Raw genomic sequence first — 24,038 nt, 5'->3', positions numbered from 1 at the left:
ATTCCCCAGGCAGCATCTCTTCGCCAGGTCTCTCAGGGTCTTTCCCACACACCATTACAACTTCTGAGTTCTGCAGCAGCTGGCAATACACACACAAAACCAGAATTAACCAAAGCTATTAAAATAAAAATGTAAACCATCAGAAACTTGTTCAAAAAAGACACACTTACTGAACCAACAGTCCCGTCCATTTAACAGGGAGCATGTCCACAGACTCAGTGGATTGGAAGGACCTTGCTCACTGCAGGTATCTCAGATAGATGGCTCTCTACTTTCTACCTGAACCCACCCAATGAAAGGGGGCCCACCCCTTGGCTGCATGTCTAGCATTTAGCCAAAATGTTCTTTCTCATAACTTAACTACATGATTCCACGTCCTGCATTCCAGAATATGAGAAAACAGTTCTTGACCAGCTACGAGATGTGCTGAAGAAGGCTGTCATATCCACTCTCCAACTTTTCTTCTAAAGCCTAAACATTCTTTCAATCTCTCTTCATAGAACTTAAACTTCTCCATCATTTTCCCCATCCTTCTCTGAAACCATTCCGGTTTCCCTGAATCCTTAAAAAAACACATTCAAGGCAGGGCCTGGCCAAAGTGGAATAAAGTAGAACAATTATACTTCTGCTGATGCAGCCTCAAATTGCATTTGTCTTCTTCTCAGCCGCATCACACTGCTGGCCGCTACTCATTTGGAGCTGCAATCAACTATTATTCCAAGATCTTTTCCACAAAAACCATTACTAAGCCCGGTATCCACCATTCTGTACCTGTGTCTTTAACTTTTTTCCCCCCAATTATCTGCAGCATCTACATCAAATGGTCAATTTTGAGTCATCTACAATTTCAGAATAGAGGACATCAATGAGTTGAGCAGGAGAAACCATATAATAGAAGTCAATCCCTCCTGTAACATTAATAGCCAGCACTTTCTAGTCAGCCCTGGGAAAAACTGACAACCAATGTAAGTCTTCTACATGGTGTGATATGACCTTTTGGACTCCTTCCCAAAACCAAGGTGAAAAAAGGTGAAAGGTCCCCTGTGCAAGCACCGAGTCATGTCTGACCCTTTGGGGGGATGCCGCTTTCGCGACGTTTTCTCGGCAGACTATAGAGCGGGGTGGTTTGCCGTTCCTTCCCCAGCCGTCTCCTTCCCCAGCAAGCTGGGTCATTTTACCGACCTCGGAAGGATGGAAGGCTGAGTCAACCTGAGCCAGCTGCCTGAGAATCTGGCTTCCGCTGGGATTGAACTCGAGCCATGGGGAGAGTTTTGGTTGCAATTCTGCCGCCTACCACTCTGCGCCACATGAGGCTCTTTCCTAAAACCAAACCAGGCTGCAAAATGCTATGTTAATTGACTTATCCAAGCTGGATGCAAAGGCAGCCCAGAGTGGAGCACATTACAGCAGTCAAGCTCAGAGCCAGCAAGTATCAAGATGCAACCCATCATAAAGAAACACAGGGACTAGGTCTGCAAGCCGCTGGTTAGGAAATGCTTCAACCTGTTTCTTGGCTGGCATTTGAATCTGATTTACCATTTCTGTCAAAACCAAGAAAAGTCTTAGGCTATCTTTCTCTGGCCAAGGTACTTTTGGAGATATTAGAATGCAAGCAATACCCACTCATGGAAGTAACGAAAGTTGCTAATTCAAAACAAATCAAGGATTGGGGAAGGTTATTTTATGAAACTGGACACATTTACTAAGCAGTAATTTCCAACCGTTTACTGTCCTTTACTAACCAGACCATATTTACAAGGTGGCTGGAGTTAGCAAATTAGTTACCTGGATATAAGCTTTAGCCATCCTTGGATAGGTGGCTAAATATAACAGTAGGTTACAGGTACTCTTGGACCTCAAAGCTACACTAAAGTTCATTTCTGTAGAAAAGAATCCCGATTATTTTAATTTCATATATTTTCGTGGTATCTTACAAGCAAAATCTAAACTAAGAAAAAGAATATGATAATACATTATTTAAATGTAAAGAACGTGCCTCAGCAATAACACTAAGGCAGCAAGGGCACCAAACTAAATTCTAAAATAGCAGTAGTCAGCTTACTCAAGATTAAATCCTTGGAGAATAGAAAGATGTTGAGGAGATGCTTAAAAAACTAAAACCAGATGTCAAATCAATAGTCCTGAAAGCAAATACTCTGAAATCACGATGCTGCCAATGAGAAGGCCCTCCAGCCAGCTTATCGCTTTCCTCCGGTGAAGACAGAATGGATTCCCGAAGAATGAATTATAAGAATAATTCCAGACCCTAGCAGACTGATGCAAGAGCAGAAAATTCTTCAGATCTCAGCTGGCATGGATTGGCTGGTTTCACATATACATGCTTAAGACCACACCCTAACAACTTTTGGTTGGCATTATTTGCCAACCAAAAATTTCTTGCCATCAAAGGCAGATTGAGATTAAGGCAAACTCTGTTCTTCTTTCTAGATCTTAGCTCACAGTAGTGGAGAGGAGTAAAAACAACCTCCCTGTTTAGAAAAACTGAGTCTGGGGTGAGGGTCAAGGTAGTGGACTGCCCCGTCTCAATTCTCAGCACCGGATCTGGATGTCCAGTGGGCCCCAAGCCACCTCACCTCTCCCAAAGGACCCACCAGCAAGAAAAGTCTACAGGGTGCCATCTTTGTTCTCCCCAGGAATACTCCCCAGTGGAGTATGTTGCTTTAGTTTTCCTTGTAATTCTAGGTTCACCAACACTTGGCTTCCCTCTCAGATGCAGCAAGAGGACACATAAGATGATTAAATCCTGCCAAAAACTGAAGGCGGTCAAGCCAAGAGGATATTTAAGGGAGAAGAACGTATTTCTTCAAAGATCACTGCTACCCATCTTAAGGACGCTGCCTTGGCTAAAGCACTAAATACCAATTAATCAATATATCCTAAAATATTTAGGGTTCAACTTTCAACAAAAGCAGTTTCCTAGGAGTCTATGTTTACAAAGTGATATTCATGCCTAGAAAATTCCTTAAGACAATAAACGGATGCTTCCTACAAAAGTATTTAGCCAGGAAAATTTTCCCCCTCTTGTATGATCATGCTTATTTCTCCCACTACTTTAGAAGTGGTAATGGCTAGGAAAATGTTTGGTTTCCATTGTTCCAATGTACAAATATTTGCCACTGCTGGCTAATACTAGTGTGTGATGTTCATTCTTGACAGAACTCCAAATGTCAAAAAAGCTTTCAATTTTAGCATGGCGTTGAGACCAATCTTAGCATTACTTCTTAATTTCAGGCCAATGCATTTTGATTTCCAGGATGACTGATGTAAAGATGCCACTCAGCTCAGAACTGATCATACCTAAGGCCTGCTGTTCTTGCTCAATGAGAGGCCTAAAATCCACACAGTGACCATTTTGGAACTGCAATTCATGATCGACACTTTTCACCATACACGACCTATTTCTTAAAAGTGTAGGTAACGTGAGGGAAGAGGACAAGGTACCCACACTGTAACTGTCATCCAAGGGCATTTGGGGTTACTGTAGAGAGCTGAGAAAATGCATCAGATAAACTTGCATCTCCTTCACAACCAGAAGAAAGTTAGGCATGCTTTTTTTTTAAAAAAAACTGGGTTTTCATGGCACTCCAATCATAACTGACGCTCTGGAACGTTTTGGTTCCCCTTTTGATTCAGTTCTCAGTGATGCCCAGATAACCACCCGGAGTCCCTCCTCGGGGGGAGACGGGCAGTCCTAAATTTGATAGATAGATAGATAGATAGATAGATAGATAGATAGATAGATAGATAGATAGATAGATCAAATGCCATCCATAAACCTTAATTTAGATCAGGGTGTGAACTATCTGTCAGTTCTTAACCACCACTGAAGGTCAATAACCCAATTATATTCCTCAGATGGTTGGAACTACAACTCCCATTAGAAGCAGTCAGGTGAAGACTAGGAAAGCCTGGCCTAGATTTTCCTAAAAAGGTAGAGGTGCAATAAGGAGAAGCTGTTAACTACCTTCTCTCCTTCCATGCAAAGTCTCAACAGAAGTAGACAAATATTTTTGTATCTAATTTATCTGACACTTATGTTTTAATACATCACCTCCCACCTTTGGAATGGAAGAAGCGAGAAACCCAACTAAATATAAAGCCATTTGAAAAAAATAAACTAGAAACTCTCCTTCCAATCGTGCTACCTCCACAAGCAGTTTTCTGAATTTGCACTATAATGAGTGGTTGCAAAGAGGGTGCTGTGTCATCTCTCCACCTCTCTGCCTAGTGTGAACAGCATCTCTCTCAACTATCTTGACCCATCTCCGAGGGAATTTCACACTCACCCTATTTTTTCACGCTTTATGATCAGCAGTGACAAATCATCGAGGCACACCTAGTGAGACCATGCCGTATTTGTACTTAAATGCAAGAACAAATACAACTCAAATGGAGCAGGACAAAAACACCATAACGAACGCCAATCTTCAAGCCAAGTCCAGGTATCCCACACGAACCTAGTTTCTGTTCTTGCAGAATTTAATTTGGGATCTCTTAATGATTCCACTGCAGACTGACTAGCCTCAATGTAAACAAGTGTCACAGCCCCCATAAACCTTCCCCCAACCCCTCTGCTCCACTTCCATTGCCACCGTGAACCATTCCGATCAATATTGCTATTATCTCTTTCCTAAATTTGAAGTCTTTAGAAGAAAACCGGAATTCAGGAAAAGTTAATTCATACAATATAATAAAAAATCCTGGAGCTCCAAAATGGAAACATTTAGATTTGCAGCAGACCCAAGCACAGCCTTGCAATTACCTACTCACCGGGGAAAAGCAATTCCTCACGTGTGATTAATTCACAGAAGGCAACCTGTAGGCCGGGCTTTCAATTTTCACTCAGACATTCAGTGTTTACTACTATTTCATTACTGTGCTTTTTATTATCTTATTGGGTACCCAACCTCCAATTTTTTGCCACAAACATTTTTTTTTTAACTGAAGTACTCCTTTTTTGTTTCGTTTTTTAAAGAAAACACATGGGCTCCAAAGCATAGTAAACTACATGAAATAAGCTGTGCAATATTCACCATCTCATTAAAAGAAGCCATTCTCAATGGCAATGTACGCCAAGTGGTAACTTCTCTCCTTAATTTAGCTGGCACCACCATGCCAATCCTGCTCCAGTAGCAAGTCTTCTTGGAAAAACTGAGGAAGCAGAAAAAGAGTTCAAGAGATTTTAGAAAACGTCCCTCGTTTCTTACAAACTGGGTTTACGTGCAGCTCAAGCCTGAACTGGTCCACAAAGAAGGACTTTGTAAATCTGAGACTGTTTGGGGGCTCCGCTGTGGGACAATGGATTCAACCCAGAAAACGGAGTAGGCATTCCCATCTGCAACAAAACAGAAAGCGTTGCTTGGGACCTATCCTCCTTCTGTACAAATAACATTAGAGGCTGAATACCTATTATTCCATGGGCCGCACTTCCCTTTGCTTGGCTGCGCAGATTAACATTACGCTTACTTTGAAATGGGCCTGCAGAAGATCACGGCTGTTGCTATTTGCGTGACGGTTTGAAGGTTTCTAGAATACGACAACACTTCTACAAAATTCATCAGTGCAGTCGTATCTGACATGAACTGACCTGTAAATGTGTAATGTCTTTAATGCGCACGATTCTTAAATATTTGCGGCAGATAATTGAAGCACTATATTTTCCTAGTTAATGAATGTTCAATCAAGATATTAACAGGGCCCAGATTCTAATCTGAACTGGAATATGGACAGCTGAGATGTGACTCAACATTGCTTTCTTGTCTTTTAAAAACAGGTGCCAGATGCTGGCAAGTTAAAGACTTAATATTGCCATCTCTTTCAGAAGGGATGGGCTGGAATGCTAGATATGATTCTACTCTAAAATAGCCAAGGAAGAGACAGATGCAGGGAAAAGCAATGACTGTGCTCATATATAATGTTAACCAAGATTTTAAAAAATTGTTTGTGGAGCAAATCATAATGCTCTAGTTCACATAAATGCTAGATAATGGGCAGGACTAAACCAGAACAAACGAAAAATCACACTATGAAGTGTAAAGCAGGCCAATGAACAGTTTTCCTCATCCTACTTAATCCACAGGAAGATGGAGAAAAGCCCCTTCTTCTTCCCCAAGGATCTGAGAAGGAAAAGCAGCAGAAAAGGTAGGACCCTTGTTCCATTAGTTGATAAATAATAAAGAGAAGGCCAATTATTTTGCTTTCCCTACTACAACAATGAACAAATCCCAAATAACCCAAAGAATTACATCAGGGTTTCTCAACCAGGGTTCCGTGGCACGCTCAGGTTCTGTGAGAGGTCCCTAGGGGTTCCCTGGGAGATCACGATTCATTTAAAAAATTATTTCAAATTAAGGCAACTTCACATTAAAGAGGTAGGTTTCATTCTTCATTTTCAGTTTAAGAACACTGTTAATGCATATATGCAGGCCTACCCATGAAACAAATGCAACTTCCAGCCTATCTTTGAGCCTGAATGCGCAGGGGTTCCTGGAGGCCTGAAAAACATTTCAAGGGTTCCTCCAGGGTCAAAAGGTTGAGAAAGGCTGAATTACATTAACAAATATACTCTGAATTCTTAAACCAAACTTGCCCTCACTAGTTAAAAATGTCTTCCATAATAAAGCAAACAGGTTTCTAGCTGATTCATAATTAAAATTTGCCATAGTATAAAGTCCGTGATCAGACAGACAACAGGAAAGGCAAAGATGATCATAAAAACTAGGAGAATCCTGATAGAGAATTACGCCACTGAACCAGACATTTGCACAGGCAGCTGGATGTGAGACTTATACATCACTGTCAGTTTAGGAAGGAGAGGTCTCCCAAGACAGCGAGATCACACTTTTATAAGAACCAAAAACTAAATATGAGAAGGGACCACTCTCTCCACCGTAGTGATGGGGAAGAGGAAGCCATACCTAGAAACAAACAGATAAAAAGCATTGAGTTTTATAACTGTACTATAAAAGGTTATATTCTCCCACCTCAGAAATCTCCATAAACACCACATACCATGTGGCAACTCTTCCTGTCTGCCACTGTTACTCCTCTACTATATAGTTTAAGGAGAACAAATACAGGCACTTCTACATATCCATACAGAACTGTAGGGGAAAAAAACTACACGATCTCTGAACAGGTGGCACCAATGGTTTTTGACAGGCTGCCCCACCCCTATAAAGGACTAGTGTTAGAAAAACAGTGGGATGTGGCTGTACAGGTCTCACTGTGGTCCCTCACAACCAGGAATGTTTCTCCACAGTGATTGGGGAGGAGGATACAGCACCTCAGGACATGCAGAAACTATACATGAAGGTAAATTAAGAACGAGAGGCAAATGTTATGTCCTGTTACGGGAAGTGACAGCTTCATTATGAGAAGCAGCACAACATTTTTACTTAAATAACAGGTACAATCCATTTGAAAAGCCTCAACAAGTTTTAGGTACAGTAATACTTTCCAAACTATTATACTTAGCCATTTCAAACCCACAGAATTGCTTTGTAATGACTAGCTGGCTCTTGCAGACTGATGACTGCATGATGGAGTAAAGAACCCCTGAATACATTCAGCCAGGAGTAAAGGAAAAAAGCTTCTCAAGCACACAAGCCTTCTGTATCTGGATGGATGGCACAAAGGGCGTATTTTCCTCCCTAGAAGATGGTCAAGAACTTTTTACTGCCACGACAAGGTAGAAGGCCATCCAAATGACTGAGAAGCTGTAAGAATGATGGGGATAACTCAGCCACGCAAGTTCTCAGCCAAGGTGAGACGGGCTGCATTCAGGGTTCCCAGAAGCTTCTAGCTGTCCACTGTTGGAAAGAGGATGTTTGACTAAACACTTTAGTGTGGTGCAGGAAGATCATTTTTTCATATCCCTACTATGGACAGGGGAACAAGAACCAGCAATCCGTCCTCACCAAGCATTACAGGAGGCAACTGTAATTTATTTATTTCTTGACTGCACTACCCGGAAAAACTTACAGTAGAAAACAACCTTAGGAAAAACTACTCCCAAGCAAAAGGTCTTCTTACTTGTAGATTAATATCCATTATTAAAACCACCCCTAATTATTTCTAGCTGCCAGACACTGGAGCCCCACTGCTCCTTTAGAAAACACGGAGCTGGATTACCAGAAAACCTAAGGGAAAATGCATCCATCCTCTCTGACACAGGAAAAGATGCCTCAAAGCGGAGCCCAAGGGGCAGAGATCCTGGGCAGAAGCAGAAAGACACATGCCGTGTGCCCTGCACCCCATCATCCACCAAGACCCAACCCCCAATTTCCCCCTCTGGGATAACAGCCCCTCCATTTGGCACAGAAGCCACTATTATAACCCCCCCACCCCAAAAAAGACTGCTTGGAGGACGTACTGCAGACCTCACCAGCAGCCTCCCTTCACCCTCCCCGCTTCCACCACGACAAAATAACACTGCCAGCGGGTTGCAGGGGCTTCCCCCCGTCCTCCCGAGCAAGATGCCAGGATCCCAACGTGGCTGCAGGAGCCAAGGCCCTGAATCAGCCCCGAGGAAGGAAGGAAGGAAGGAATGAATGGAGGAGCAGGCAGGCGGGCCTCCCCGCCCCCACCTTCGGGAGGGAAGGACCAGAATTCGGATCAAGACTCGCCCCGCCAGTGTTTATCTATGTTATAAGGGGGGTCCTTGCTCCCCCCTGCCCAGAATGCCCCCACCACACTTCCTTCGCGATAGGGGTGTGTCCCTCAGCGCCCGCCGCGGGGGACCCTCCCTCCCCCCCTCCCCAGCGCGCCTGCAAGGGACCCACCGCCCCCCCCGTCCTCTCGGGCTGGGAGGAGTTAATTTAGCGCATCTGGAGGGCGCCAGGTTGGGGAAGGACCACCCAGAGGGGGGAGGGGAGGAAAGGCCCACCCTAAAGGAGCCTCGCCTCAATGGGGGCAGGAGCAGCGCCCCCAGGAAGGGGCCCCCTTTTCCCTCCATACCTCTGCCCCCCCCGCTCCTCCCTTCCTGGAGGCTACAGTCGCGGGGGAGGGGGCGAAGCGCCCGCCACCCAATTCACCGCCGCCCCTCAGCCAAGGAGGGTCCATTTGGGTTGCAGAAGGGGTCCCTCCTGCCCAGCTGCCCCCTCCGCCCGCCCGCTCCTCGCCGTTACCTGAGCAGCCCCCGGCCGCCCGACCGTCCACCCGCCTCACCGGCCTCACACAGACAATATGGCGGCCGCACAAGGCTCGGCCGCCACCGCAGGGCCCAAAGCGAGGCTGGCCGGAAGCGGAAGCGCTCGCTCTCCTCCTCCCACGGTCGCGCTCGCCCTCGGTCTCTATGCCTCCCGCCGTCCGCTCTGAATTCTGGGAGATGGAGTTTGTTGAGGGGCGGAGGCTGCCTTTGGGGGCCCCGGGGATTAGTAAAGATTGAAGCGGACAGGCCACACTCCCATTATTATTATTATTAGTTGTTGTTGTTGTAGTTGCGGTAGTAGTGTATATATATGTGTGTGTGTGTGTCTATATATATATATTGTATATATTGTATGTATGTATATAATCTGCAACCAGCTCCTGCAAGTGCCATGATCTCGTGACATCTGGACAGACTGGCTGGGGATGATGGGAGCTGTGATCAACACAAAGGAAAGGCATCAGGATTTTGAAAGGAGAATCCTTGTGAACTCTCTCAGCTTCCTTCCTGCAACCACAATTGTTTTTGTTGTTGATGTTGTTGTTATTATTAAAATGTATATCCTTGCCAGTTCCCAATGACTATAGGAGGTTGTGTTGACCATGAAAAAAAATGGGGGGGGGGCCTTCAGACAGCCACTCATGCCCTAGTCACTTTGTGGCTTGGCTACTGCAATGCACTCTTCTACTTGACTGCCCTTGAAAACCACCCAGGAGCTTCAACTGGTCCAGACTGTGGCAACGCAGGCAGTGATGGGCATGCCTCAGTATGCCCAGTAACAGCTCTGCTTCATAAGCTGCACTGGTTGCTGGTTTGCTTCCAGGTGTGATTCAAGGTGCTGGTCACCACCTATAAAGCCCCCCGTGGCATAGGGCCTGGTTACTTGAGGGACCACCTGCCTCCCATAACATCTGCCTGGCCAATTCGATCCTGCAGGGTTGGCGCACTCTGGGTTCCTTCAGTGCCCTCTGTCGGGACCCCTGAAGTGCACTTTCTCTGTTGCAGCACCTGGAACAAGGTTCCCCTTCCTGAGATGCATCTGGCCCCCACCCTGCTGTTGTCTGAAAGAGCCATGAAGACCGGGCTCTTTGCCCAGGCCTTTGGCGAGGGAGAGGGTGACCTTCACTTCATTGCGCTGGCCATCTTTTATCTTTATTTTTTATGTTTTATTGCAATGTCTTTGTTTGATTGCCGTGAGCCACCCAGAGTCGTTGCGAGTCGGGCAGCGTCCAAGTTTAATCCATTATTATTAATTCTTATTATGAAGAAAACCCAAATCCATACAGAAATACCGTAATGCCTTCCTTCGATCAACTTGCATCTCCCAATTTGGGTGCAGCCTTTTTCCTGAAATCTTTTGGCGAAGATTGCCTTTCAAAAGAAGAAAAGGGAGCGGGTGAGAATATGATTGTTGGGAAGAAGAAACAAGCAGGTGATTGCTTGTCCTATATTTGTAGATTAACATTTGTATACTATTTGCATTGCCATATTAACTGCAAAATGTTTCAGTCACCATCTGTTTCCATCGGTAGATGACATTCACAGGCCCAGCCTTCCTGCACTGGGGAGATGGGAAGAAAAATTGGACATGCATCTGTAAATATATACCCATCTGCCTTAGGTTAGACTATCAGATCTAAGCTTCAAGATCAAAGCTGAGAAATTAATTTCCCCAGCAAGCCAAAGAGAAATGTGAATGGGGAGCTTTCAGCTCAGGGTCCTAATCAACACTCAGCACCAATGATAGAAAGGCTTAAGAAGGTGCTATAGCAAATCAACCAGCCATTGATGGCGTTATCATGCCATTGGCATTCCCCAGCATTCCCCAGGAGTTGTGCTGGGACTACAGATCCCAGAATTCCAAGCCAGGCTGTGGAAGCTGGAAAGAGACCAAGCAGTTTTTTGTGTACTCAGAACTTAGCAATAATGAATTCTGAACACTGATTTTCCACTAGTGTTTCTCAACCTTGGCAACTTTTAAGATGTGTGGACTTCACCTCCCTGAATTCCCCCGCCAGCATGCTGGCTGTGGAATTCTGGGAGTTGTAGTCCACACAAACTTACCAAGGTTGAGAAACACAACACTATGTTAAGGCACAATTGAGTGGGGTGTGTGAGTGATTAGCACAACATTGTAGCTTTGCATTGCATATAAACCAGGCCATTATAACTTGTTCAATAAACCATGTTTAAAAAGCCTGGCAAAATATCATCTATGGAGACAGCATAAGGATGCATAGGATTTTAGTGTAACAGCACAATTCAAGGGACATCCATTTATGCCCTGTTAAGTCCTATAAGACCAATTTTTTTAAAATTCCAGATGCATGAAGCTTTAGAGGCATGTGGATGCAAAAGATGGAGTGGTGGGAATAAAATAGAAAATGGATTATAAAATACAAAACAGAGGAATATATATCAAAGGAACGTTACACAGAAGCCTACATTGCATCATTAATACTTGCAAAATCCAGCAGTATTTTATTATTAAACACACTTCCCAATGTTGGTTGGAAATTCTGGAAGATGCACTGGGGAAAGCCATAAGCTTGCATCTACTTCATGGGATGCATAAAAGGTTATTTTCAGAGGCATAGATCAATAGATGCATTAGGTATGAACAACCAAAAACTAAAAAGAGTGGGCTGGATGGAAATGAAATGCAGTATGCTGTATATTTATATTCATGTTGCTCTCGTATTTTTTGAAGTAGGCAGGTGAAGCATTAGGGGGTCTCTGCCTTACCTACTGGTAAGGTAGGTACCAACCAGGATTTGAGTCCTGGTCTCTGACTCCAAAGGCAGCACTCTAACCACTATGCTATCCAGCCTCCAATATATTTATATTTATGTGTGTGTGTGTGTGTGTGTGTGCACGTCCGTGTGTGCACTATATATGGAAGTCAGCTCAAAACAGCTTGCACAGCAGTGCCTTAATATTTTTTAACCCATTCAGTTGTGTCCAATTCTCTGACACTGCCTGGACAAGTCCCTGCAGTTTTCTTGGCCAGGTTTTTCAGAAGTGGTTGGCCCTTGCCTCCTTCCCAGGGCTGAGAGGGAGGGACCGGCCCAAGGTCACCCAGCTGGCTTTCATGCCTAAGGCGGGACTAGAACTCTCCTACCACGCCTGATTGGCTCTTAGGCAGAGAGAGAGGGACCGGCCCAAGGTCACCCAGCCGGCTTTGTGCCTAAGGCGGGACTAGAACTCTCATACCACGCCTGATTGGCTCTTGGGCTGAGAGAGAGGGACTGGCCCAAGGTCACCCAGCTGGCTTTGTGCCTAAGGCGGGACTAGAACTCCCAGTCTCCCGGTTTCCAGCCAGGTGCCTTAACCACGACACCAAACTGGCTCTCTCTGATACCTTAAATATATCATACCTTAAATAACCCGCTCTTATACCTTAAATATATTGAGTCACAAATCATGCAAAATAGGATAGCATTTGCAAGTCGAGTGAGCCACCCAATCAGTTGTTTCCACTAGAGGGCATTTTAACTCTACCCACGCTTCCTATCCATGCTGCATTCTCAGCCATCCCTGATGAAATGCTACAACCCGCGTCAGATTCCAAATTCTCATATTGAATAAGAGTGCTTTTTTATGGAAACGTAGGCACTTTAAACCCGATCAAAACAACTGCATTTCTGTTGGAAAAGCATGCGCTCCTGTAACCTGAGAATCAGATAGTTTTGAGCTGCCTCGGTATATAATGCTAGGACCGGTTAAGCAAACATTCCAAGTTCTATTGCATATATTTGAATTTTGAGTTTTGAAGCGACTGTCCAGTTTTCATGGTAAGAGAGTCCTCTCCTTATTTGGAAAAACTGTTAACTCAGCCTTTCTCCTAGGGACAAAGCACGTGTGCCAATTCAAAGCAGGAATGTGTACGAATCCCTTACTAGAATGACATTCCAGCTCTTTCGGAGTACGCAACAGAAACACAAAAGATGCCTATGGCCATTTAAACACTGCTTAAATATTTAAGCACTAAACACCGGTCATGCAGAGAGGGCATGCTATGGATCCCGTCAGCAAGGGAGTTTCACTTGGCGGGGGCCTTCCCTGCAGTGGCCCCTGCCCTCTGGAACATGCTGCCCCCGGAGGTGGGGCAGGCCCCTTCGCTCCCGACCTTCCGGAAGGGTTTGAGGACCTGGTTCTGCCGCCTCACCTGGGATGGGTAAGGGCAACAGCCCTTCCTGGGGGTGGCTGGTGGCGTAGAGTCCTCCCTACCGAATGTAATCTTCCCCGCTTGGATTTTATATTTATATTTATATTTATTATTTTATTATTTTGGTTGTTTACTTCGTAATTTGATACGTTGATGCTTTTAAAAGGATAATTTTATTGTAAGCCGCCCAAAGTCCCCCTTTTGGGGGGGAGATGGGCAGGGATAGAAATTTGAATAATAAATAAATAAATAAATTTTGGAAGGCTAGGACTAAGTGGGCTCTGGGTCACAAAAGCTTCCTTAAACGTGCCTGTCTTTTTAAAGTCTACGAAGGAACACTGGGATGATTGAGTGACCTTGTTCATACATTGAACTAAGCTGAATCCAAGCAAAGACATGGTTTAGCACAGTGTTTCTCAACCCTGGCGACTTTAAGGTGTGTGGACTTCAACTCCCAGAATTGAATGCTGGCTGGGGGAATTCTGGGAGTTGAAGTCCACACATCTTAAAGTCGCCAAGGTTGAGAAACACTGGTTTAGCATAGCCAACTTTAACCTCCATCACAGCGAGGTGGCAGCACTGGGCCATACTGGCCGATGTTGCAAGGTAAGCAGAAAGATGGGAGATCACCAAATCCCACCGTTGTTGTTATACTAGGCAGCTGAAAAACCATCCCAGAACAAGAATGGCAGCATACCATAATGTTGCCAAGAAGATTACACGGTCATGTGTATGGAGTCAATCTCTATTTTAGCTTTTCCCCAGCCTCCAGATGTGTGGACTTCATGTAATACTCTGCATGGCCATGTTGGGTGGGGAAAGTGTAGGTTATGCATCTGGAGGGACTGTACATGGTAGGCAAACCCATAACTTTCCTATCCATATTATGAACCCTCTCTAACCTTGATGCTTTCAGACTCTTGACTCCCCAGTCATAATTCTCTCTCTTGGAGTTATGAGTTGTCCAAGACCTCTGGAGGGTACCCTTTCCTGAGACAATGAGATGTTCTTGGACTTAAGGAGGGATGCAAATATTGTAACACAGTGATCGGCCAGTTGCTTCTGGAAAGATCATTGCCATCTTCAGCTGTCCCCCACCCATAACTTAGCCACTGATATACTGTCAGCCCTTCAGGGTAGGTCAGGTCAGGAAAGATGCCGCAAGGATCGCAGGAATACTGCTTTGAAAGCCTGCTAGAGTTTTCTTCTTAAACTCAAGGTGGAGTCACAGTATTCCAAGTCCCTTTCCTATGCCTTCCCCTGTCCCAGAACCATGTTTTCTCCTATTTAGCCCTAGCTGTTCCTGCATAACTTTTCCAAGATTATCTCTACATTCCTCTACTCTAGCGTTTCTCAACCTCAGCAACTTTAAGATGTGTGGATTTCAACTCCCAGAATTCCATTGTTGGAATTGAAGTCCATACATCTCAAAGTTGCTGTGGTTGAGAAACACTGCTCTACACATATTTAGACATGTACCTCTGCTCCAGAAAGGTCTGAAATACTTTTTTTGTATGAGAAAATCACTCTTCGGCTGCATGGACCTGAATGGGGGTGATGTTGGAGCTGTATGAAGCCATCAAGAATATGGGTGATTTGGAATAAGCTAAAGGCTCCCTTGAATTGAGTTGAATGGACAATTCCATTAATGTGGTTTTCTAGGGAACTCTACAGAAGCAGGATGCCCCGGCTTTCTTCTGGCATATGTTTTTGACTCCCCAATGTAACCTGCAATTCTGGGATTTGGTGGAAAAACCAGCATTTATAATGTTCCAGCCTGGGATATGGTAATCATATACAGTATATGCCGAGGCTCCTGGACAAGAGTTATATTCTGACTCAGGAGTCTGAAAAAGTGTTTGTTCTCATGTTTTCATGCAACTGAATGGGCATGTAGCAAGCTGGATCGACTTGCTTCAAGATGAAGGATAAGCGGGCTTTTGACAGACATGATTTTCTTCATAGCACGGGCAGTCCCCGACTTTAGACCATTTGTTTAACAACAGTCCGAAGTTACAACGGCCTCAGAATGGGTGCTTTACAGCCTGTAAAGCACTTCTGAGCATCGCAAAATGTCACATCATCCCCACATGATCACATTTGAGGCACTTGGCAACCGAGTCACATTTATGATCGGTTGCAGCATCCCATGGTCACGTAATCATGTTTTTGGATGTTTTTTTGCCATTTTCTGATAAAAAATGCCCATTGGGGAAGCTGGATTCACTTAATGACCACCACAAAAATGGTTGTAAAATTGGGTCCAGTCACATGGTGACTCGACTTATGACTGCAATGACTTACAATGGAAATTCTGGTCCCAGTTGTGGTCGTAATTCGAGGACTACCTGTAACCCGAACAGTTAGCATGAATAGACCATTTCTTAGCATCCTAGACCAGGTTGTGTTCTTATTTCACTGCTGGCTTCAGAGTTTCTTGAAGGGGGAGCCCTTCCTGGCAGGGGTGTCCACAGGGTGTGGTCAAAAAAGTCAAGAAGGCAGCTGCAATGTTGTGATCAAAGCTCCATCTGTTTTTTTGTATGTGTCTCTCCTAAAAAACAGACAGAGTTTCGACCACAACATCATGGCTGCCGTCTTGACTTTTTTGACCTCACCCTAGGACCCCTCTGGGCCTGGAATAGCTCTTCCATCTTTTCATTGCCTTAACTGCCCATTTCTTTACATTCTGCTCTGGATTCAACCTGCCCCATTGCTTTGAACGTGGGAGGAACGTGAGGTAATGGTATGCGGGATGACCTTGGGAGACAGGAGGAAGAGCCACAGACTGAACAACCATCAAGACATCTCAACCCACAGAAGGAAAGGGGACGTGGGAAGCTTCTCAGAAGGGGCCCTCCCTAGTTTTCTAGAGAGTAAAAGGAAAGGAAGGGAGAAGGGCTTTCAGACTTGCAAGATTCTGATGCTGCAACCTTGCAGTAAAAGTAGTGTTAATACTCATAGTTTATGCTTTTTGTCTGGACTACTTCAAAGGGCTGACACATCCCCACAGGGCTACAAGCAGTTCTCAACCCAGTGTGTTGAATATCTGCAGTATTTTCCTGCAATACCGAGGTAAGAACCATTTAATATTTAAGAAGTGTAGTGTAGTGTAGTATAAGCCCTACGGTAGGCTTATAACAGCTTAGACCAAGAACCCCCCCCCACCACCACCATTCTAGAAAAAACAGAAAAGCAGAAAACTGCAGTCCCTGTGCAGGATACGGTACCATGCATTTGGCAACTTTGCTCCATGACCCAAATGTTAACACAGGCATAAAAAAGTGTTTCCTGTCTAGAAAAAGGATGGCTGCACCTGTCATAGTTTGCTCATTTGTTACTACCAAAACAGAGGACGGAGGAGGCCCCAAATGGGAGGGCATAAAAACCTCAAGAAGCATCAGACAGACCTCATCTGAACAAGTTCCTTCTGCACTGAGCCCCGAAGAGTGTTAACACTAACGTGTCAAGGTCCAGCAAACCAAGGATTGCAAGAGCGCACACTTGTAAAGTTGGGTTCTTTGGAAGTCAGTGGGTCTCAGGTGCATGCTAGTTAGCACCAGCAGGCACCACACAACCTACCCATGGCTCACTAGATGACTCACTGGGAACAACATTCATGACCAGCACCCACATGTTCCTGCACCGTGACATCTCTTGACTGCTTTTTCCAAACTCTTCTGTTATAAGGTGACTTCCAACTCCCACACCGGACCCAGTTGTTCTTTTGCTCACAAATCTTTGTCAAACATGGGCCAACTAAAATTCTCCAATTCTTCCCACCGGTCTGTGGGACAGACAACCACCTCTTGCCATTGGGAGTGAGGGAGTCCCTCACTGGATTGTGAGGTTCGGCAAAGGACTGGTTGATGCCAGTCCCTGGGGCCCATCCTGCCTAGACTTTTCTTCCTCAAAAGGCAGGCTCAACAAGGCTCCTCCAATTCGCACCCCCAAATCCCCAACGAGGCACTGCAAGGATGAGACCAACATCTCAGCCGTTCATCAAAAGCTGCTGTCGGCCACGGCAAAGAAAGGACACGGACTGCAGGACCGCGCAGAAGCTGCAGAAATTCAGATCTGCGGGTGAGTTCGCCACTGAAACCTACCGCATGGGATTGGGAATACCAGCTGAAAATGGGCTCTGGTCGGTTGGTGGAACCCAGCACCTTGCTTTGGAAGGACCCTCCTAGCTGGAGAAGGATAGGCTAGGGAGTCAATAGGGCATGTTTTAAGGAAGGTCATGCCAATGACTCCAGTGTCCTTCCTGGCGTAGACGAAGGTAGCATTGGAAGAATGGGACACAACAGAGCAGCAAAAAGCTTGGCCCAAGCCAACCACCTTGGAGAGGCCCAGTGGAAAAGCTGAGTCCCATGGCTTGCTTTCACCTTGTTTTCCAGCTTGACCAGGAGCCTCGCCCACCGTCTGACGGCAGCGCCTGCTTCCCTGCCCTGGCCAGGGGTCACGGCTTTGGGTAAATGAGCAGATAATCTTTGGCTTGCAGGGTCCGTGTCTCTCTCTGCGCGATCTTCCTTGCATTGTATGGCTCCAAGTCATTGAGGAAACCTTTCGGCCCTTACTGCTACCGAGTGGCCCCTGGGGGGAAGCCCAGCCCCCTTCCCCCCATTGTCAGAATCCTGGCTGTATCCTTGCTCTAAAAATAGACCTCGTTATCGAGTAATTGTTCCGACACCTCCAGCAAGAGGGTTTGACGTGGGTCCAGGGACGGAGAAACAGGAGGGTCCTGGGAGCAGCCAAAAATTCTTCTGCAAGGCATTATTCTATTCGTTTCAGGGGTAGGCCTGTAGATATGCATTAACCGTGTTCTTAAACTGAAAATGAAGAATGAAACGTGCCTCTTTCATGCGAAGCTACCCGAATTTGAAATAACTTTTTGAATAAATCATGATCTCCCAGGGAACCCCTAGCAACCTCTTGCGGAACCCGAGAGTGCCGCGGAACCCAGGTTGAGAAACCCTGGTCTAGGATCTAATGCAGGAAAAGCAGTTTTGCTCTGGACTGTAAAAAGCAAGTGCTTCCCATCAGACCTCCTTGTCTGTTTATAAATAAATCATTTCTCATCAAAGTATCTATAATGCTTCTTCTGCCGGTGCAAACTTAGGCTTGTTCTTACTCCGAATTTTCCTGCCGTTTGGAAAGATGAGGACTGCCTACCTTTATGATTCCCATGTGATACTGGCCAGAGTTACTTGATTAAGATGGGCGGACATATACACTGGCAGGACAAACAAATAAATAATTACATTGCTGGGCTTAGAAGAAATGGACAAGGAGCATCTCTTGTTCTGGAGGACCACAACGGTGCAGTTGCATCAGCTGTTCCTGCAAAGCTGAGTCAGAAGTAACGGCATCTGGGCCACTTTCACGCCATTGGTAGATCCATTCAAGTCAGAGTAGTGGCATGTGCAGGATCTGCTGAGGTTGGTTAGCATTAAACAGGCTAGATTCTGGGTGGTTCGATGCGTGGTGGAACCTCAGATTGCTGACTTACTTTCTGGCTTAATGTATGGTGTGATCCTTGATAATGAGAGAATTCTACAACCCAGTTAAGTGTCTTTTGGGAATGCTTCCACCATCTGCGGCCTCCTCTGCTGGCTAAGAGGGGAGGGACAGCCAAAGGGTTGTGTTTACACAACACCCTAAACCCTATCCTCTTTTGTGTGTGCCTTCAAGTCAGTTTTGACTGCTGGTGACTGCCTGGATACGTCCTTGAAGTTTGCTTGATGAGATTTTGGGAAGTGGTTTGCCATTGCCTTTTTCCCAGGGCTGAGAGAGAGGGACTGGCTCAAAGTCACCCAGCTGGCTTTGTGCCCAACACAGGACTAGAACTCACTGTCTCTCAGTTTCTAGCCTGGTGCTTTAATCGCTACATCAAAGTGGTTCTAACCCTAAGCTAACCAAACACACTTGGTATGCTCACCTAATGTGCTATATCCAAATAAATAAACCATATTATGGCTTGTAGCAGCCTTTCTCAACCTTCTGACCCTGGAGGAACCCTTGAAATACTTTCCAGGCCCTGGGGAACCCCTGCCCATTCAGGCTCAAATAGAGGCCAGAAGTTACAAAACCATTACATTTGTTTCATGGGTGGGCCCGTCTATATGCATTAACAGTGTTCTTAAATTAAAAATAAAGAAACTTGCCTTTTTAATGTGAAGTTGCCAAGATTTGAAATATTTATTTTATTTTATTTATTTATCAAATTTTATCACTGCCCATCTCCCCCACAAAGGAGGGACTCTGGGCAGTTTACAACAAAAACAAAGTTTAAAATTCAATGTCATTATAAATACAATAAATATAAATATAAATAGACAATAAAAACATAAAATGTGATAAAATCCAGATGGCTAGAGATTGTATCTCAGTCTGTGAGTATAAGGCCCATTCTAGGGCACCAGCCATCCCTACAAATGACTCTTCCCCTTCCTGCTCCAGGCATGGTGACAGAACCAGGTTTTTAGTTTTTTATGGAAGTCCAGGAGAGAGGGGGCTTATCTCACCTGTAGAGGAAGAATGTTCCAGAGGGTGGGAGCTACTGCAGAAGACCCGCTTCCTGGACCCTGCCAGGTGGAATTCTCTTACAGGCAGGACTGCAACATGCCCTCTCTGCTTGACTGGGTGGGATGGGTCGATGTGATGGGGACAAGAGGGCCCCTCAGGTAGCCTGGCCCCATGCCATGTAGGGCTTTAAAGGTGATAACCAACACCTTGAATTGGACCCGGAAGCAAATAATGTTTTTAAATGAATTATGATCTCCCAGGGAACCCCTAATGACCTCTCTCTGAACCCTAGGGTGCCATGGAATCCTGGTTGAGAAACCCTGGCTTATAGAAATGGCTAACTTGTTAAGGTGTTTGGGTTTCCACGATGCTGATCGGTTGAGTGGTTGATTGATTATGAGCCGCCAAACCAGTGCTGACTCTCAGTGACCACATGGATGGAGCTTCTCCAGGATTATCTGTTCCCAACTGGTCCTTCAGGTCTTCCAGCGGTGCCCAATCACTGCTGTAATTGATGCCTCCCACCCTGGACCACAAATTCCCCAGTCTGAGGTGAGACCAGCAGCTTCTAAAAACAGAACCAGCTTATCTCAGATCTGGCTTCCGCAGTGCCCGTCTTAATTCCAGAAGCTTTCGAATAGGGGTGAGTGGGTGGCTGAATTATCAGATTCTTCCTTCTTCTGAAAACAGAAGTAGGGAAAATGACCCACTTTATCATCACACAGCTGTTTTTTCGAGTGGAAAAAGGTGGTGTGTTTTGAATTGACACTTTTCAGAATTTCTTAAAAGCATCCTTTATTCTGGGACATTATCCACACAGTCGGAACAAAAATCAGAATCAACTCTAACAATGATAAAAAGCAAAACTTCCTTCTCAGTGGTGTTGATGCTATCAGTAGAGGAATATAAAGTGCATCTTCCTGTTGTTTTTATGGTAATACTACAGAAGTGGTGTGCCACTACTTTCTCCTGGGGGTGTTTTTCAAACTTCCCAGTCTGGACTACAGCCCGGGTGGTCTCCCATCCAAGTTCTAACAAGGCTTAGTTTTTTCCAAACAAAGTTGGCTAGAGACTGCCATCTAGCTGGGTAAAGGTAAAATTAGTGTTTAATCCAGCTCAATGACCGTTTGTCATTTTTTCCGCCCCCCCCCCCCCCGGATTTTCTTTTAGCTTCTCGGTTTAGTTTACAAGCCTAGGTCTTCCTGGTGGTCTCCCATCCAAGTTCGAACAAGGCTTAGTTTTTTCCAAAGAAGGTTGGCTAGAGACTGCCATCTAGCTGGGCAAAGGTAAAATTACTGTTCAATCCAGCTCAGTGACAGTTTGCCATTGTTTTTTCCCCCCTGCCCTAGGATTTTCTTTAAGCTTCTCAATCTAGTTTACAACCCTAGGTCTTCCTGGTGGTCTTCCATCCATACACTATCCACTCTTACTCGTCCTTATTTGTGTGTCTGTGTGTGTGTGTGGGGGGGTGATCAGCCACATTCATTGTTATAAACAATGTCCCTCTGGAACCTCAGCCCTCCCCCTCCCTGTGAGGTTAGACCCATCTCTGTTAGCCTTCTGAAAGGTCCTTAAAACATGTTTTTTTCACCAGTCTTGGGGATCCTGTGGAGAGTCTGCCAGGTGGCTTTATGAGATTAAGTGATGTTTGTTCTCCTGCTTTCTTGGGTTTTATCTGTTTACTTTATCTGTTTATTTTATTTATTGTTGATTGTTTTCCGATTGTTATGGAGTTTTTAACTGTTGTTGTGTTGTACCCTGCCCAGAGTCATGTGTTTGTGAGATGGGCAGCTATATAAACATGCTAAATAAATAAACAGCTAGAAGCTAGACACTCGGGACAACTCTTTTATGAAGGACGCTGGACTTGCAGGCTAAAACACACTGACGAGAAATCACCATCACTTTGATGCAATAAAGTGATTTCCTACTGGCACTTGAGATACATATTCTCACCTCTGTCTTCAGCTCCCAGCGGAACAGACGAGATCAGGACATCGGCTTGTGGGACAGCCGTCCTCCCATGGTGAGACTGCCCCACTCAGCACACGCCTTCCTGAAGACCAGGTTGGAATTCTAATACCAGTTGTTATTTTAGTATCTATCGCTGATTGTGCTTGTCTTGTATATGTAGCTGCTAATGAAGTTTCATTTGATGGCAAGCTGTTGTGAGTCTGTTGGATTCAATGGGAAGGAAGGGAGGGAGGGAGGGAGGGAGGGAGGAAAATTGATTTTGATGTGGAAGGAAGGAAGGAAGGAAGGAAGGAAGGAAGGAAGGAAGGAAGGAAGGAAGATTGATTTTGATGAGGAAGGAAGGAAGGAAGGAAGGAAGGAAGGAAGGAAGGAAGGAAGGAAGGAAGGAAGGAAGATTTTGATGAGGAAGGGAGGAAGGAAGGGAAATTTTTACCTTTCATAGTGTCCTAGAATTGAAATATCACTTGAGGCCATCCAGTCCAGCATTAAGCAGGGATCCAGATTCAAGCCTTCCCACAGGGGATCATCTGGTGCTGGGCTTTCTTTGGAAGAATATTTGATGTTGGCTCTCTGGAATATAACGATGCCCTTGAATGACCCATCCTGTTTCTCTGAAGGTATTCAATCTGCTGACCTTATTAATCAGGTAAGGTTGGGAGATCAGGACAGCTGAATTCAACAGTTCTGGACAAACCTAGCTGGAAAAAAAAAACGAGCAAAAGGATCCCTAGCTACAGTCTGGAGGAAGAGATAGTTAAGCAGGAAGACGGCAGGCCGGACAGATCCGTGGCCTTTCTAAGCTCTGCTCAAAGCTTTACAGTACTCAGCACACAATCAGGACGGCTTGCCTCCGCCTTGAGCCCTGTTTCAGAATGCAAAACTTCCACCAGTTCGAGAGCAGTGCCGGGATGCAAATGGAGATGACAGGATCAGAAGGAGGAAGGGGAAAAACCATTAGAATGTAAACTGCCCATTTTAGCAATCAATGCTGGAGTAATATAGCAAGAGTAAAATACCTTACAGCTTTTCTCTAAGACCTGGTGTGGATTTAGTATTTTCTTCCATTGAAGTCCCCATTGTTGCATTTCAATAATAGGCCGTCCTTGTTTAGTGACCACAAGAGGGACCAGCAATTCAGTCATTAAGTGAAGTGGTCACTAAGCAAAGCATGATTTTACAATCTTCCTTCAGTTTTCCTTTGCTTTACAGACCTGCGAAGGCCGTAAATGTGAGGATGGGTTGCAAAGTTACTTTTTCATCGCCATCATAACTGTGAATGGTCACTAAATGAGGCAGTCGCTAAATGAGGACTACCCATATGGTATCTAAATTTTGCATGCATTTGATCCTACAGCCTTTGACTGGGTGGATATGTTTTTATTGCTTGCCTTGCCTTGTCTTGTCTTGTCTTATTATTTTAATTTTGTTCAGCTTCCCGGAGTTGTCTGGAATGGAGGAAGGGGGGCTATAAATCAAATCAAACAATCAGTCAATTGTTGTGCTTCTAATTCAGCACCAATTTGTAAACCTGGCCCAGAAAATGCTCCAAGTATTCTGTTACGAGGTTTTCCAAGGTGCATGTTCCCCCTTGTTTTTAGTAACAATAATTTATTAAATTTATATGCCACCCAGCTCCAGCCCAGCTCCTGGAAAGCTACATTGCTTATTCCAAGCTGCTGGAACCAGTCGGGTGGTTCCAACCGGTCGGAAAAGAGAGCCTTTTGTCCTCCTGCCCTTGCCCTCCCTCCAAAGATGGCTGGTGGGGTGCGCATCCTGGGTTTCTCGGATGCAGCTCCTTTTGTAAACCCAGCCTGCCTGGCTTTCCGCATTTGGGGCAGTGTGAAACGGCTCCAGCCAGCCAGGAAGGGAGGGTGAGTGTGTAAGGGGTTGAGGTCTGGGGTGGACGCGCAGATGAGTTTCCCTTGTTTGCTTCTTCTGCCCAAAGGTAGAAGCTGTTTTTAAGAAGGGGAGGCCAGGTGACCTTCTCGCCCAGGCTGAGTGGACCCCAGAGACTTTCCTGGACAGCTCAAGCAGGAATCCAGCCAACCCAGGCACTAATGGCTCTCCGCCGTGTGTTTCTCTGGGTCTCATTTAATGAGCCCTGGATGCAAATATTACAACTTCCCCTCCTTTGCTCTGGTTTACGTAGGCAGCCCCCGGCAGGGCATTGTCCTATTGTTTTCCGAGGGAAGCTGCAGTTGG

General features: G+C 45.3%; 1 protein-coding gene across 2 annotated transcripts in view; it reads right to left on the bottom strand.

The window, feature by feature from the left end:
• CSNK2A1 (casein kinase 2 alpha 1) overlaps nt 1–9,273 on the bottom strand; it is a 37,328-nt gene extending 28,055 nt beyond the window's left edge. For both annotated transcript variants that reach the window (XM_063296867.1, XM_063296868.1), the window contains exon 1: nt 9,150–9,273. The gene's annotated coding sequence lies outside the window, so the exon portion shown is untranslated. The remainder of the gene's footprint in view (nt 1–9,149) is intronic.
• Between the last annotated feature and the right edge of the window lie 14,765 nt (nt 9,274–24,038).

This window comes from Candoia aspera, chromosome 3 (genome assembly GCF_035149785.1).
Source record: "Candoia aspera isolate rCanAsp1 chromosome 3, rCanAsp1.hap2, whole genome shotgun sequence".
Taxonomy (NCBI): domain Eukaryota; kingdom Metazoa; phylum Chordata; class Lepidosauria; order Squamata; family Boidae; genus Candoia; species Candoia aspera.
This window is presented reverse-complemented; position numbering and strand designations above follow the sequence as displayed.